The sequence below is a fragment of the Spermophilus citellus genome (genome assembly GCF_964194105.1).
Source record: "Spermophilus citellus genome assembly, chromosome: 7".
NCBI lineage: Eukaryota > Metazoa > Chordata > Mammalia > Rodentia > Sciuridae > Spermophilus > Spermophilus citellus.
The window spans coordinates 113,568,257-113,581,736 of record NC_138188.1 but is presented as its reverse complement, the minus strand read 5'-3'; the positions used below and the strand labels follow the sequence as shown (position 1 = coordinate 113,581,736).

Below are 13,480 nucleotides of genomic sequence, written 5' to 3'. Positions count from 1 at the left end.
GTGAAGCTTTTCTTGAAATTCAGAAATGAAGATGAAAGTGTTTTTCTATAGAGATACTCTGGGTGTAGATCCAGAAGACAGTGTCTGGAGTGTGTGTGTGTGTGTAACAATCCATCCCCCATTATAATGGTGGCTCTTATATTGGGGGAGGGATGGCCCACGCTTCCCTGCAGCCCTTCCTGTCTGTCAAGCAGAGGCATCTGGAGCGCTGGGAACCATGTTTCTGGCTCCCGGGCTCTCCTCTCCGCTATGGCCTACAAACACCTTGGTCACCCACCTGGGGAAAGTCTCCTTTCCTGGATCAAATGGGACATAACTGGTGCAGAAATCCACGCCTGGCTGGGTGTAGGGTTTGGGGTGACTGGTGCCCAGGGAACTGGCAAGTGCTTACAGAGTGCAATAAACCAAGCCTGGTCCTCCCAGCAGGTGTTGAGAGCTGTCCCCTTAATGAGAACGATCAATTCACAGGAGAAAGGGTGGTGGCCAAGCACAAGTCACTGAGACACTCTGGGTGTGGCCCCAGGGAACCTGCCGCCAAGTCAGAACTTCTGGGCTCAAATCCTGGGAATGAACCTTTTTAAAAGCTTCCCAGGTGACCATCAGTAGGTCTAGCAACCATTGGCCTTGGTAAACCACCCCCATCCCTTCCAGCACTGAGATCCTTTGATGCTATAGAAGGAAAGAGGGGACATTCTGTAGAACACAGACACAGTGGCGCTCCTCTCTGGAGCCCCAGGAAAACACAACAGTTCCTCCAAGAAGAGACCTCAGGCCCTTTGCTGCAGCCTGAGAAGTTGGAAGGACAAGGTGTATGGCGGAGCCTCAGCCTCATGTGAGCGTGGATCCCAGCTCCTCTCAGTCCTCGGTTCATCCACACCCTCCGGGAGCTGGCAGGGTCTGTCCCCTAACCTCAAGTTCTCACTGAGTGGGGGAGGAGAAGCCGGAAAATCAGCGAAGCGCCAACTTCTGCTGTCGCTGCTCTGACGGAAACTGGCTGCTGGTGGGGCAGCTCGCTGGAGCACAGCTGTGCGCCAGGCCAGGTGCAGGCGGCTGGGTGAGCCCGAGGGACCAGCTGCCCCAGCCCGCAGGGCCTGGAGCCCTCGGAGCAGAGGCCCCGCGCCCCTCTCCGCAGCAGGCCTGGCCGCCCTGGCTGCCTGCAGGCGTCCTGCCTGCTCCCCGTGGCTGGCTTATTTTCTTTGACTCCAGTTACCCACACCCCTCTGAGGGGTCACTCTGCCTCACACTGGAGGTTCCTTCTTGAGTTTCTAGGCAAACACTGGGACCCTGGGGCCCTGCAACATGATCCCTCCCATCCTTATGCTGGGAGACCCCCAGGGAGGCCGAGCTGTGTCTGCCTCCTCCCCTTTCCCAGCCCTCAGCACCAGCCCAGACAGCGGGCACTGAGGGAAGGGGGAGGGGAGGTGGCCAGGAAAGGAAAGGGAAAGGGGAGGAGGAAGGAGGGAACCCGAAGGAGGAAGGGTACACAAAATCTGCAATAAAATTCAGTTCCTAATTGCCTACTGCATCAAATTTCTCCCCAGGGCCCACTCCAGGAACACTCCTTGGTCAAACACTGTTCAGAACTGGCTCCCACCCACCCTCATTACACCAGACCTCTCTAGTGAGGGTGCAGTGTGACTAAATGATTTCTAAACAGTTGGTTCTCCAGGCACAAGAGACCCAGAGGAATAACTGACTAACTGAAAGAATAAATATCTCTAAACATCCAAATCTGACCTATCCACCATCTAGAGGCAAGTGCCACCTCCTCATTGAAGGCCACCTGGATTTCTCCAACTGGATGTGATGTCTCCTTCCTCTGACAGTTCACAGCCCATTACCCATCCTCTGACTGCCAGGCTGTAGCTTCCTACCTTGTGACACAGCCATCTCGCATGCACCACAGGGAGTGATACACAGGAAACAGCAAAGGCTTTGCAGTCAGCCTTCCCCAGTTTAAATCCCACCTCTCCCCCTACAAACTAAGTAAATGAAGCTGCTCAGCCTCTGTTTCTTCTTGTGTAAAATAGAAAAATGACTACATTGCTGGTTTTTTGCACAGAGATCCACATATTATATACCTGTTTCCTTTCCTAAAGGCTCAGGGAAGGAGTCCACTGTCCTACTCTTGCCAGAGGGTAGAGGTGGCAATGTAACACCCTCTAGCCATTGAAGCATGAGCAACATGAAGGGTGTCCCTTCCAGGCAGAGTGTTCCTGAATGGTGCACAATTTACACACTCGCCCCATGCAGCAGATCCCACAGTCTGCTGTTGGAATGATGACAGAGCACTCCTTGGATTGAAGGTCCCTTCCCTGAAGAGCTGTACTGAGGGCATCATGTCAGTGAGAAATGGCTGTTTGTTGCTTAGAGCCACTGAGATGTGGGGCCATTTGTTATCAGGGCATCACCTAGCCTATCCTGACTAAAACGAGACATAATGTATGTCTATGTAATGCAGAGCCCTTAGCATTGCTCTGACACATAGTAAGTCACTGATAAAAATGCCATGATTGAAGAAATGTGCAAACATTAGAACAAATACCCAGTGAAGGAACTAGTAAGTATTCCAAATGGGAGCTAAGAAAAGTCTGTGACAACTATCTTGATTCCTTTATGGTGAATGACAATAACTTATGCAGATGCCACTGGTAGCTGGGTACTCCTGTTAGGAATGTTTCCTTCCCTACTTATCCAGGGATGCGATGCCACTGGTTCGAGCCCCACATATCTTCCTGGACACCAACCTGGACCCCTAACAGAGGGCTGATGGTAGTTGGGGCTCTTGGTTCAGATGTGTTTATCCTAGGAGATCCCATCTAGGGAGAGAGTCTTCCAGAAAAGTACCTGGAGCCTCTGTGCTACCCACAAAGCACAATCTGACAGGCAGAAGGGGTTGGGGAGAGGGGAGTCCATGCAACTTGTTTCCAGGGGGCTGCTTAGTACAGCCAGGACTGGTCCAGTTGAAGATAGACAGATCTCAGGCCTGGAATAAACCCGAGTTGATACTGGCAACCCCTCCACAGGGCACAGGGTTGTAGCTTAGCAAGGACACCCACATCCAGGGTCTGCTGTGGTCCAGAAAACAAATTGAAGTCACCTGGATTGAAATCATTGCTACCCTCACGTTACAGAAAAGGAAACTGAGGCTCAGCTCAGGCAGGTAGAGTTTTCAAGGCACTGCGTAGCATCTAAAGGAGACAGAGTTCGTCACGGAGATCACCCACTGCAGAAATCTTTGAGTTCTTTTTGATGTCTTAACATCACTTTTTTTTTCTTTTTAATTTTAAGACAAGGTCTCACTGAGTAGCTTAGGGTCTCAATAAGTTGCTAAGGCTGGCTTTGAACTTGTGATCCTCCTGCCTCAGCCTCCCAAGTCACTGGAATTACAGGAATGCACTACCACACCCAGCTGTACATCACTTTTAAGATATCCTTCTTCCTCCCGCTGATCCCTACTCTTCAATGAAGCAGACTCATGGCATGTGTACCCAAAATCTTCAAATACTGCTCCCAGCTGTTAAAAAAAAAAAAAAAAAAAAAACTTAAAAAAAGAAGGGTGGGGCATGCTAGCCCAAAAACTAACAAAGGGGGAGAAGAAAAACATTTTTTTTGACATGAATATCTGCCCTACTGGAAAAGGAGGTACTTGCCAAGTAGTCAGAAACAATGCACTGGCTGTAACCGAAGTCCTTACTAAGGGGACTCCAGGCTGTAGCTGGGACTTGCAAGGGCCTAATCCCAAAAGCAAGGCAAAACAGAGCAAGGAGAGGAAACACCAGACCAGGTGGTGGGAGGAGTGGTGAGGGAGGGTCCAGGAAACCTGAGAGCCGAGACACCCAGTTCTGCAGCACTCACATGGGTCTAAGGACGGGTGTGGTGGCCACTGGGCCCCAGGAGGGTGGGGTGCTCCTGGCTGCAGTTTCCTTTTCTGGCTGATGAAGGGGTTCGCACTCAGTTCCTGTGCTTGCCTCCTGTTCTAATCCTGACATGGTTTTCACGAACTGAAAGCCTTTCAATTCTCCATCTCCAGAGCTGTGTCACCTCCAGATTCAGAGCTAACACATTAGCCTGGGGAGCTGCTGCTGCACTGTCTCCTTGAGTCCTCGTGACAAGCAAGAAGGCAGTTCACTCCTGCAGTCCTCATGGGGAAATCAAGGTTCTAAGAGGTGTCATAATGAGTACGAGGAGGAGCCCAGACCTGGATCCAGTACCACCTGGCTGCAAATCTCAGCCTGTCTACTGCACCATGCTGCTCATAGTAAAGATCTGCCCACAGCAACAATCTGCTGGGACCAATTTTTTAAGCATTGGCTACCTATATCAATAGAGAACTGAAAAGGACCCATGATTAGGCGTCATTTTTTTCCCTTGCCCAAAGAGAATGAGCACAAATACTGAGGGCAGTGGTGCAGAAAGCCATTTGCCCCAATGTCCTTGCCAGAAACAAACAGATAACCCTTATTTGCAAGTTGGGTTAAATATTAACATAGCACCTAAGGGTGCTGTTCAATATAAGCAGACAAAGTCCTTGCCTTCAGCCTGTGAGCAAAAGGAGCCTGAGTGTCTGGGGCACTGCTGTCCTTTCACACCGAGAGGGGCCCAGTGCAGGGTGCTTTGCCCTTACCACCGCAAGCTCGCAGAAGGGCAGCCTAAGTGCCCTCACAACCAGAGACGCGGGCAGGAGCTCACCCCTCTGGCCAGGCTAAAGGTCTCCTACTCACAGAAGAACTCAGTTTATACCCCATGCAGCCCAGGCATCCACTTCAGGAAGTGATTTGGCCTCTGCATGTGATCACATTGGTGTCACCCCCTCTCACTCCAGGTTTCACTGGTTGTGACCAGGCAGAGACTCCACATCACAGTGGTTTTCCGAGAGACAGGGCCCCCCACTCTCGGCTGGTCTAGGATGGAAGCCCTTTCTTGGGTACATCAGAGTTTCTGTTCTCTGGGGCCTCCATGGTATTTCTACTTCTGTCCTGTGCTCTCCAGCTGAGAGCCACATGCCTCACTGCAGTTGGGAAGGAGGGCAGTGACATCTCTCAGGTGGTGCTGGGTGATAGCTGTGGCCATTTGCGAAACATGCTGACATAGAAATTCTCAGTTATGGAAGGTGCCCCCTTGCCTTTCCAGTGAGGTCATACATGCAAATGACATCGGGAAACCTATTCTCGTCCTTACCGAAACACTGCTACTCAGTGTTAGGTTAAAATCGTAGGAAGTAGAACATCGATGCTGGCAACAAACCTCATCAGTTAGAGTATGCGAGGAATAAAAAGGAAAAATTACAGTGCCTTCCTCTTAGGTAATCGACACTGTAGGCACAACAATACTTTCCAGGCTGAATACGAACACCTCTCTCGTCAGTACCTACCCGTCAGATCAGGATTCCATCCCCCAATACACTATCTATCACTTTATTGGTTCTGGTTCTTGTTTGGGGATTAACAGTCGCTTTCAAATCCCCCATGCCCATTCATGGCTCAGAGCCCTTGTTTATATTGCCCTCTGCCCAGAAGGATCTCTGCCTCATTCATTCCAGCAGAAGCTCAATGCCACCACCGTAAAGAAGCCTCCCCTAACCTACCCAGCCCTGAACTTTAGTCAGAACTAGTTATTCGTTCCCTTATCACCCTCTGTACTAACTATTTAACAGTATTCAACGTGTTTTACTCAGTTCTTTTAAATATCGAAGCAGAGAACATATTTTGCACAAGCGCCAAACCTGCTTTATAGTAGTTGCTCAAGGAATGTTCACTGAAGGAATCAGTGAGTGACTGTCAAAGACCTTGTCAGGTATATACAGCTTCTTCACTCAAGCCTTCCTGTAGCCCTCAGGTAAAGAGTCCTATCCTTTCCCAGAAGAGAACACCGTCACAGGCTCACTCTCATTTACTCACTCACATTTAATGTTCATGAGATTCTGCCCAGAAAAGTGCTTCTCAGACTTTGATGTGTACACACTTTTCCTGAGGATCTTGGTAAAAAGCAGATCTTCCTTTGGTTGGTCTGGAGTGGTCTGGAGTGGGGCCTAAGAGTCTACATTTCTAGCAAATTCCCAGATGACACCCATGACACTGGTGCAAGGGCCACATTTTAAGTCTTAGCTACCTAACAGGGTGGCTGAGAGAAAGAAAATACTCCATCGGTCTGAGAGTGTGGTAGCACCTAGAGCCTCTGAGGATAGATGGATGGCATTTTGCCATTGTACAGATGTGCAAACTCAGAGTCAGACACACTGACTTTTCTAAGGATCCTATCTTTCTGACACCAGTGCAGCACCATCTTGATTGCCACCTATTGCTCTGCATGCTGGGGGAACTCAGAGATGAAGGCACCAGGCCCTGTCCGTCCTAAGAAAGGCCATGGGGTGGTACACATGCACCAGGGACCATAAAACAAAATTGAGTGCGAACTGAGTCAGAAGTGAAGAGGCACCAAGCACGTGCCAGCCCCATTTTACGCAAAAACTTGCCACATCTTTGTTTTCTATCCATGGCCCAATTAGACTGGAGATGGGGGTCTTCTTTCATCAGCCCAGTCCCTTTAAAAGAAGAGGGGGGAACAGTGGCTTTAGGATTTTTCTTTTAAGCCCTGAACCTCTTAGTGGAAAGTGCTGCCCTTCCGACCTGTTGATGTAATTGCCATAATTGAAGATTCCAGGCCCCCATGTGGGTGGACAGGGCCCCATTCATCCATCAGGTCAGCGAAGTGTAAACCTGCTGAGCCCTTCAGATGCCCTGGCCGCAGCCTCCCCCTCCCAGGCCCCTCCGCCTTGCAGGCTGGACTCCCTGCAAGGCCAGGGCAGCCAGGCCCAGGCTGCTCCCTCTCTGGATGTGGGAACAGTGCCTAATTAAGGGGTCTGTTCTCTTCTCCATGGGGCCGAATTAACGCCTCCTGACAGTAATGAGAGCCACACGTGTGGGGCTGAGGGGTGGGAAGGACAGCCTCCCCGCTGTCTTAGCACCCTATTAAACAGCAAGTCTCACAACACACACACACACACACACACACACACACACACACACACACTGCAATTCTTTAGTAATCACCACCAAACCTTTATAGCTACAGGGAGCTGCTCCAATTCTGAAAGAGGAAGGAACCAAAGAGGTGAAATAACTTGCCTAAGGGCATACAGTGAGTCATTGTCACCGGCCCCAGGTGTCCTGTTGCACCTCACAGCACAGACTTCCCTCATGGAGGGTGGGGCTCCCCACTGCAGTCCCAGGGGAACACCATGAGGGTGGGAGGGGAGCAGACAGACCCTGCTAGGGCAGTCCCTGTAGGAAGATTAGCTGGCCAGAGCAGAAGAGAAAGACCCATGGGGCTGAGGGTTTGAGTGGCCTCCAGGTCACCCTTTGATCACATGGCAAAGCCAACCTCAGAGGGGAGGAACCCTCACTGTTGCAGGTAGACCCCACCTAACCCTCTCCTGCATTCTTTGGGTCCTTGTCTCCTTTCCCACCACCCACAGCCCTCATGCCCAGGCCCCTGCTGACCACAGTCCTTGAGTACTCTAACAATCTGTCCTGTATCCCTTCTTTTCCTGTTTCTCCAATAGAGGATCTTTGCACAGTGCCAGGCACACCGGGAACTCTTGGTAAATATTCAGTAAATATAATAAAAGTCAAGTTGATGTTTGCCCCAACTGTAAGTCAGGTTAGAGCATAGACTTAAGCACAATTTTTTGTTTGTTTGTTTGTTTGTAGAAAGAGCAGGGAGGTCTCCTGAGAGGCAGGTAGAGCAAAAATGCTGAAATGAATATGAACTTACTCTCAAGACACTGGCCCATTAATAAATATAGTGAATGAAAGGAACAGAATAGTTCAATTTTGCCTTCCAATTCCAATTTCAACTCCAGTGGTGTGGTGATGAGTCCCAAGAAAGAAGCCAATAATATCCTGGGTACTAACAACACAAATTAGAGACCCAGGCTCCCTCTAGAAACCCCCACACTACTCCTATCTCCCCCCTTTCCACCTAGCTTTCAGTAGGATGGATCTCACCACTTAAAACCCTTTGATGACTCCTATTTACTTCCACATGAAATTCATAGTGCCTGGATCCTCAGTCTGGCCAGGCCTTAGCTTAACACTACATTTCTCACTGCTCTCAGGGAACAGCCTTCCTCCCCATTCGTCAAGTTGATCTCCCCAGGCAGTTCAGACAGTGTAGAATAGGGGGCTGGGGGTGAAGATGAAACTTGGAGCCAAAAAGCCCAGGTATGAGTCTCAGATCCCCCTTTTGACAGGGTGAGGATTAAGGGGTGTAATGATTGTGAGTTACTCTGCAAACTGTAAAGGGCTAAAGGAATGATAGTTATTCATATTTACTCATGACTATTCCCACCTTCAGTGCTCCCTTTGGCCTCCTAGCTCACCTTACCTTGCCCTTGGCCTTGTCCTACCAAACCCCACTCCAAACCCATCCAATCTAGCTTTAAGGCCTCACTCGTAAAGCATGTGCTTGTTCTCTGTGCCTGTGCACATTATCCTTCGAACTCCAAGCCCACGCTCATTTGCTTGCAAATAATATGGCACAAAACTGTAGTTTATAATTTAAAAAGAAATTATGCCAGGAGCTGGGGATGTGGCTCAGTGGATAAGCACTTGCCTAGCATATGCAAGTCCCCAGGTTCAGTCCCAGCACAGGAAAAGAAACTGTGCCAAGCTTGGTGGCACATGCTGGTAATCCTAGCAACTCAGGAGGCTGAAGCAGAAAGATTACAAGTTTAAGACCACCCTTGGCAACTTAGGGAGAACCTGATTCAGAAATAAAATAAAAAGGGCTGAGGATGTAGCTCAATGGTAGAGCATTCCTAGGTTTAATCTCTGGGAACCCCCCCCACACACAACCCCCCCCCCCCAAAAAAAAAAGGAGAAAAGGAGGGAAGAATGAAGGGAGGAGAAAAGAAACATGATTTTCAAAGCTTAAGATGAAAACGAAGAGCTGGGTATGGTGATGCACACTAATAACCCCCACAAGTCAAGCTGAGGCAGGAGGATTGCAAGTTCAAAGCCAGCCTCAGCAACTTAGGGAAATGCTGTCTCAAACTAAAAAAATTTTTAAAAGGCTAGGATGTAGCTCAGTGGTAAAGCACCCCTGGGTTCAATCCCACATAAATAAATAAAACAAAACTGGAGGGAAGAAACCAAGAACATCACCGAGGAGTATACCAGTTTGCTTAGACTGCCATGACAAAGTGGTGGCCTGGGCAGTTTAAACAACAAATTTCTCATGGTTCTAGAGGCTGGAAGTCTGAGATCAGGCCACTTTTTGGTGAGAGTGTTCCCGCTGGCTTGCAGGGGGATGTCATCTTGCTGTGTCCCCACATGGTGTGTACACACACAGCTGTCTGGTGTCTCTTCTAGTAAAAGCAGCTATCCAGCATGAGGGCTCCATCCTCATGCATCATCTAACCCTGATCCTTCCAAAGACTCCTTCTCCAAATCCCTCCCACTGAGGGCTAAGCCTTCAACATGTACATCTGAGGGGCATGAGAACACAATTCAGTCCATAGTAGGGAGAAAAGGGAGAGGTTTAGGGTCCAGTTTAAGCTGGCTGTTGTAGTTCAGTGCCTTTAATGGATAGTCCTCACGTCTCCTCGCATTTCTGCAGAGGGGAAACTTGCACTCCTGAGTGCACGTGGGCATGGATTAGAGAGAATCTTTCCCATCTCCTCCCCTGGGGGAGAAGAGCAGATAATGGGGGTGTGTGTCACATTTGCCTGGAGCACTATGACAGGGTCACTGCTTTTTGCTCCCTCAGTCTGTTCAGAGCAGAGCTGTTTCCTGTTTTCTGGCCCCTCCTGGACTTCCATGATCAGCCACAGCTAGGGAGTCACCATCATTGACACCTACTCCCCACTTCTACAATCAGGACGGTGCCTGTTCTGCTGCTTCCCAGGTTTCTAGAAACAGGTGCATGATCTTTGCAGTAGATTGAATAAGTGGATTCAAAGCCTACCTGGTGGATCATACAGACCCCAAAGTCCAGATTAAGAAAGGAATCAGTGGTCCCACCCCTTCCCCAACAGAAGCTCTTACCTCATCATTCATCATTCTCTATGTGAAGTGCACTTGGACCATGGTCTTGAACTACTGTCAATCACCCCAAGGAGGAAAAGTGACTGTAGAGTTCCTCACTGCCAGCAAGCACAGGTGAGCTTCCTGATGGCAAGGTGTCATTATGAAAACGTGGCTAAAGTGAAAGAGAAATAAGTTCTGACACAGGGTCATTGAGTAACATAATTGACGGAGTCCTCAGTGATGGCTTAGTAGAATATGCAGTGTTTTTACATGGCCAGTTTCTGTAATAACTTGAAATAAAAATGAAGGGCAAAGTATTGTTATTTAGGGCTGGGGTATGGCTCAGGGATAGGGGGTTTACCTAGTATATATGAGGCCCTGGGGTTCCATTTCCATTACTGAGGATAGAAGGAAAAAAGAAAGGGAGGGAGGGAGGGGGAGAAAGAGTTTGTTATTTAATCAAAGGCAGCTTTCAGTCTCCCCTCAATTCTTCCACCTCTAACTTGAAGAACTATAACTTGCTATTCAAGATTGTTCCATTCTTCTTGTTTTTGGTGGGAGTCTTGCATAATCTTTGCCTGGGAACCCAGCCCAGCAGTGAAAAGTAGTTCCAATGAGGGGTGGGGGGGGGGGACTCCAGTCACCCACTAAAGCCCAGAGAAGATCATTTTCCAACCAGACATCTGTAATTGTGGCTGCTCTGTTAGAGGAAGGTGCCAGAACCTGCCTTTCCCTGCAAGAAATCCCTGGGTCCCAGGCGAGGTCTTGGGGAGGAGAGGGCAGATGGCTTTCTCTTTTCCACCTGCTGTGCAGGGAAGCCTGGGACTTGAAGCCCAGGTAGGGAGGTTTGTGGGGACTTTGGAATTCTAACATGGTCACCACTTCACTGCTCCCATTCACATCCTCCATATTTAAGGCTGCAAAAAGGGACTCATTCCATCTCCTCCCCCCCCCCCCAGGCTTAATCACAGCCTTAAGCCACTGTCATTTGCAGTGTTGTAAGCATAGTGACAGGAGCAGGTTAGGTGTTTGGAACAGTATGATGTAAGTCTTGTAGTGAAAGAGTCACTGACAGACAGTGCAAGGTGACACCATGAGAACAGTCCAGGCTATGAGGTCATTTGGTCTAACAGGTAGGCCCTTCTGTTTTCTCAGCCCTGACATTTGATGCCCTGCCAGTTATTTAATAACCAGAAACGAGGTGAGTCCCACGAATTCCTGCATCTCCAGGGGGATGGAGGGGGAGGGCTACACTTCTCATCCGCCAGACTGTGGGTTTGCTCAAGGGCACCCAAGGGGAGGCTCCAGCTGCAAACCTCCCCAGAAGTTGGGTCCATGGAGCAACACACAAGAAAGATTCAGAGGCAAGCGGCATCCTGTCTGCCGAGAGCTGAAAATGATTCTGCACTCCATTTAATCCAAACAATCGTACCTGGCTCCTAGAGGGGAAGGCCAAAATCCCCCAGACTTGACATGCATTCGACTTTCAGGCCAAAGAAAGCAGCCAGTTCTCAGCAAACTTACTTTTAAAGAGATTGTGGGAGGGCTGGGGGACAGCTGGATGACAGAATGTTTGTCTAGGGTGGGGGTAGGGGGGAGCCCAGAATCAGAAAAAAAAAGCACAAAAACCTGGGGGAGAGGAGTCTGTAGAAAAAAAAAAATTCTGTTTGGGGAGGGATATTGTTTTTATTGCTTCTTTTGTTTATTTTGCTGCTTAATGTATGCCACACATATGACCCAACATGCAAAAACATAGTTTTAAACTACATGAAATATTTGATGACACTTTAATTAACACTTCAAAAAAAGTAAATATTTGAAAGGACACTATGATTAATATTTCCAAAAAGTAAGTTCTAACCAAACACATTTTCTTCAGAACATTTCATAGAAGTTCAAGGAAAAAAATGATTATAGATTTCCTCTTTAAGCACAGTATTGAGGTGGGGGTTGAAATGGTTTCCTAGGGTGCCCCCTAACAAAGTACCACAAACAGGTAGATTAAAACAACAGAAATATATTTTCTCAGGGTTCTGTAGGCCAGAATTCCAAACTCAAGGTGTCAGCAGGGCCCATAACATGTGACAACCTCTAATAGCTAGAATCAGATAAAAGGGAACAAAGGACCCACAGCTCCACTTTGGTCCTGCCAACCCTGGGAAACTTTTTTTGCATCAGCAAAGGTATCAGTACATCAGTGATTCTTCCTACAAAGGGAGCAAGCTATTCCTTCATCAATATTTACTAAGCACCTACTACTGAGTACCCAGATGTGCTGACTGTAGGTGAGAGAGACAAGTGGAGGTCCCTGTTACCGATAAAGAATATTAGAAATTCTTTGTTCACCTGTGTCAGGTAGGTGATGAACAGTCTGAGGGCCAGGCACCCTGTCCCAGACATCCTTTGCAAGAGGTCTCATAGACTCATATGGTATCATGTTGCAAGGATCCCCTGGGAAGAGAAAAACCAACACAGTGACTAAAGAGCAACATGTTACACAGTAGAGGAGACAAAGTCCAAAAGCCACATGGAGAACTGCAAGATTCTCAAGATGGAGAGAATTTGAAAACATCTTAGTTCAGGTGTTTTTTTTGGGGGGTGGGGTGGGGGGGTTGTTTGTTTTGTTTTGTTTTAACTCAACAGAAAAAAAAATCAATGGGGCACTTTCTTTGACCAAAATCTTATGAGGTTATGCAATGTCTGAACAGGCAAAGCCAAATGGTTCTAGAAGAAGAATTATAGGGCTTGAGAAAGACTCACCTGTTCAGTATCACCTGTAGGCCCTAGAGCTACAGTCCCTGGAGGAAGCCCCACAGGTTGTGGCTTGTAAACCATTAGATCAACAATGGGGAAGCTGGCCCCAGAGAAATGGCAGAGACAACTTTGTCAGGGGTGCACACAATGAGCCTATGGCAGAGACAGGACCAGAACCTCGGTTCTTCTCTGATTTCCAACCCAAAGCTTTCTGCACAGTCTCATGTTCTCAGGGTAGAGTGGCCAGGAAGGTGGGCTGCCATGCTTTCTGGTCTCCCTTTTCAACCAACCGTACAGACTCTCCTTTCCTTCAACCTCCTCTCTGCGCCTACACTGCATTTCCTGGCCAGAGGCATCTTTCAGATTCAGCCCTAGGCCCTTGGCCTGGATTGTGATCTTCACCTCTGGGTGGCCATGCAAGGACTCAATGTCTTTTTGGGTCTTTTCCAACCTAGTCATGTGGCAGGGGTCAGCAGGCTTCCAAGTTCTGGTTCCATTCTGCAGCCTCCTTGCTCTGTAACCCTGGCAAAGCTGTCTGAGCTAACTGGGATTCACTTTACTCCCACAATCACCTTTCCTTCCCTCTCTGGAGGAGAAAAATCAAGGTCCACAAGACCAAATGGAGAGTCATTCCTTGGGGTAGGCTCTGAATCCAACTTTTTCTGATCTACATTACTGAAAACTACAGAATAAGT

The 13,480-nt window shown here is 48.6% G+C and overlaps 2 long non-coding RNA genes across 13 annotated transcripts in view; both read right to left on the bottom strand.

Annotated features, from left to right (window-relative positions):
* Positions 1 to 13,480, bottom strand: part of LOC308652804 — a 603,613-nt gene that overhangs the window by 366,123 nt on the left and 224,010 nt on the right. The gene's annotated exons all lie outside the window — the stretch shown is intronic.
* LOC308652638 overlaps positions 1 to 13,480 on the bottom strand; it is a 30,892-nt gene that overhangs the window by 2,934 nt on the left and 14,478 nt on the right. For all 12 annotated transcript variants that reach the window (XR_014022848.1, XR_014022849.1, XR_014022850.1 and 9 more), the window contains 2 exons: positions 12,378 to 12,482; positions 10,050 to 10,203 (listed from right to left, as the gene is read on the bottom strand). This is a non-coding gene — a long non-coding RNA (uncharacterized lncRNA). The remainder of the gene's footprint in view (positions 1 to 10,049; positions 10,204 to 12,377; positions 12,483 to 13,480) is intronic.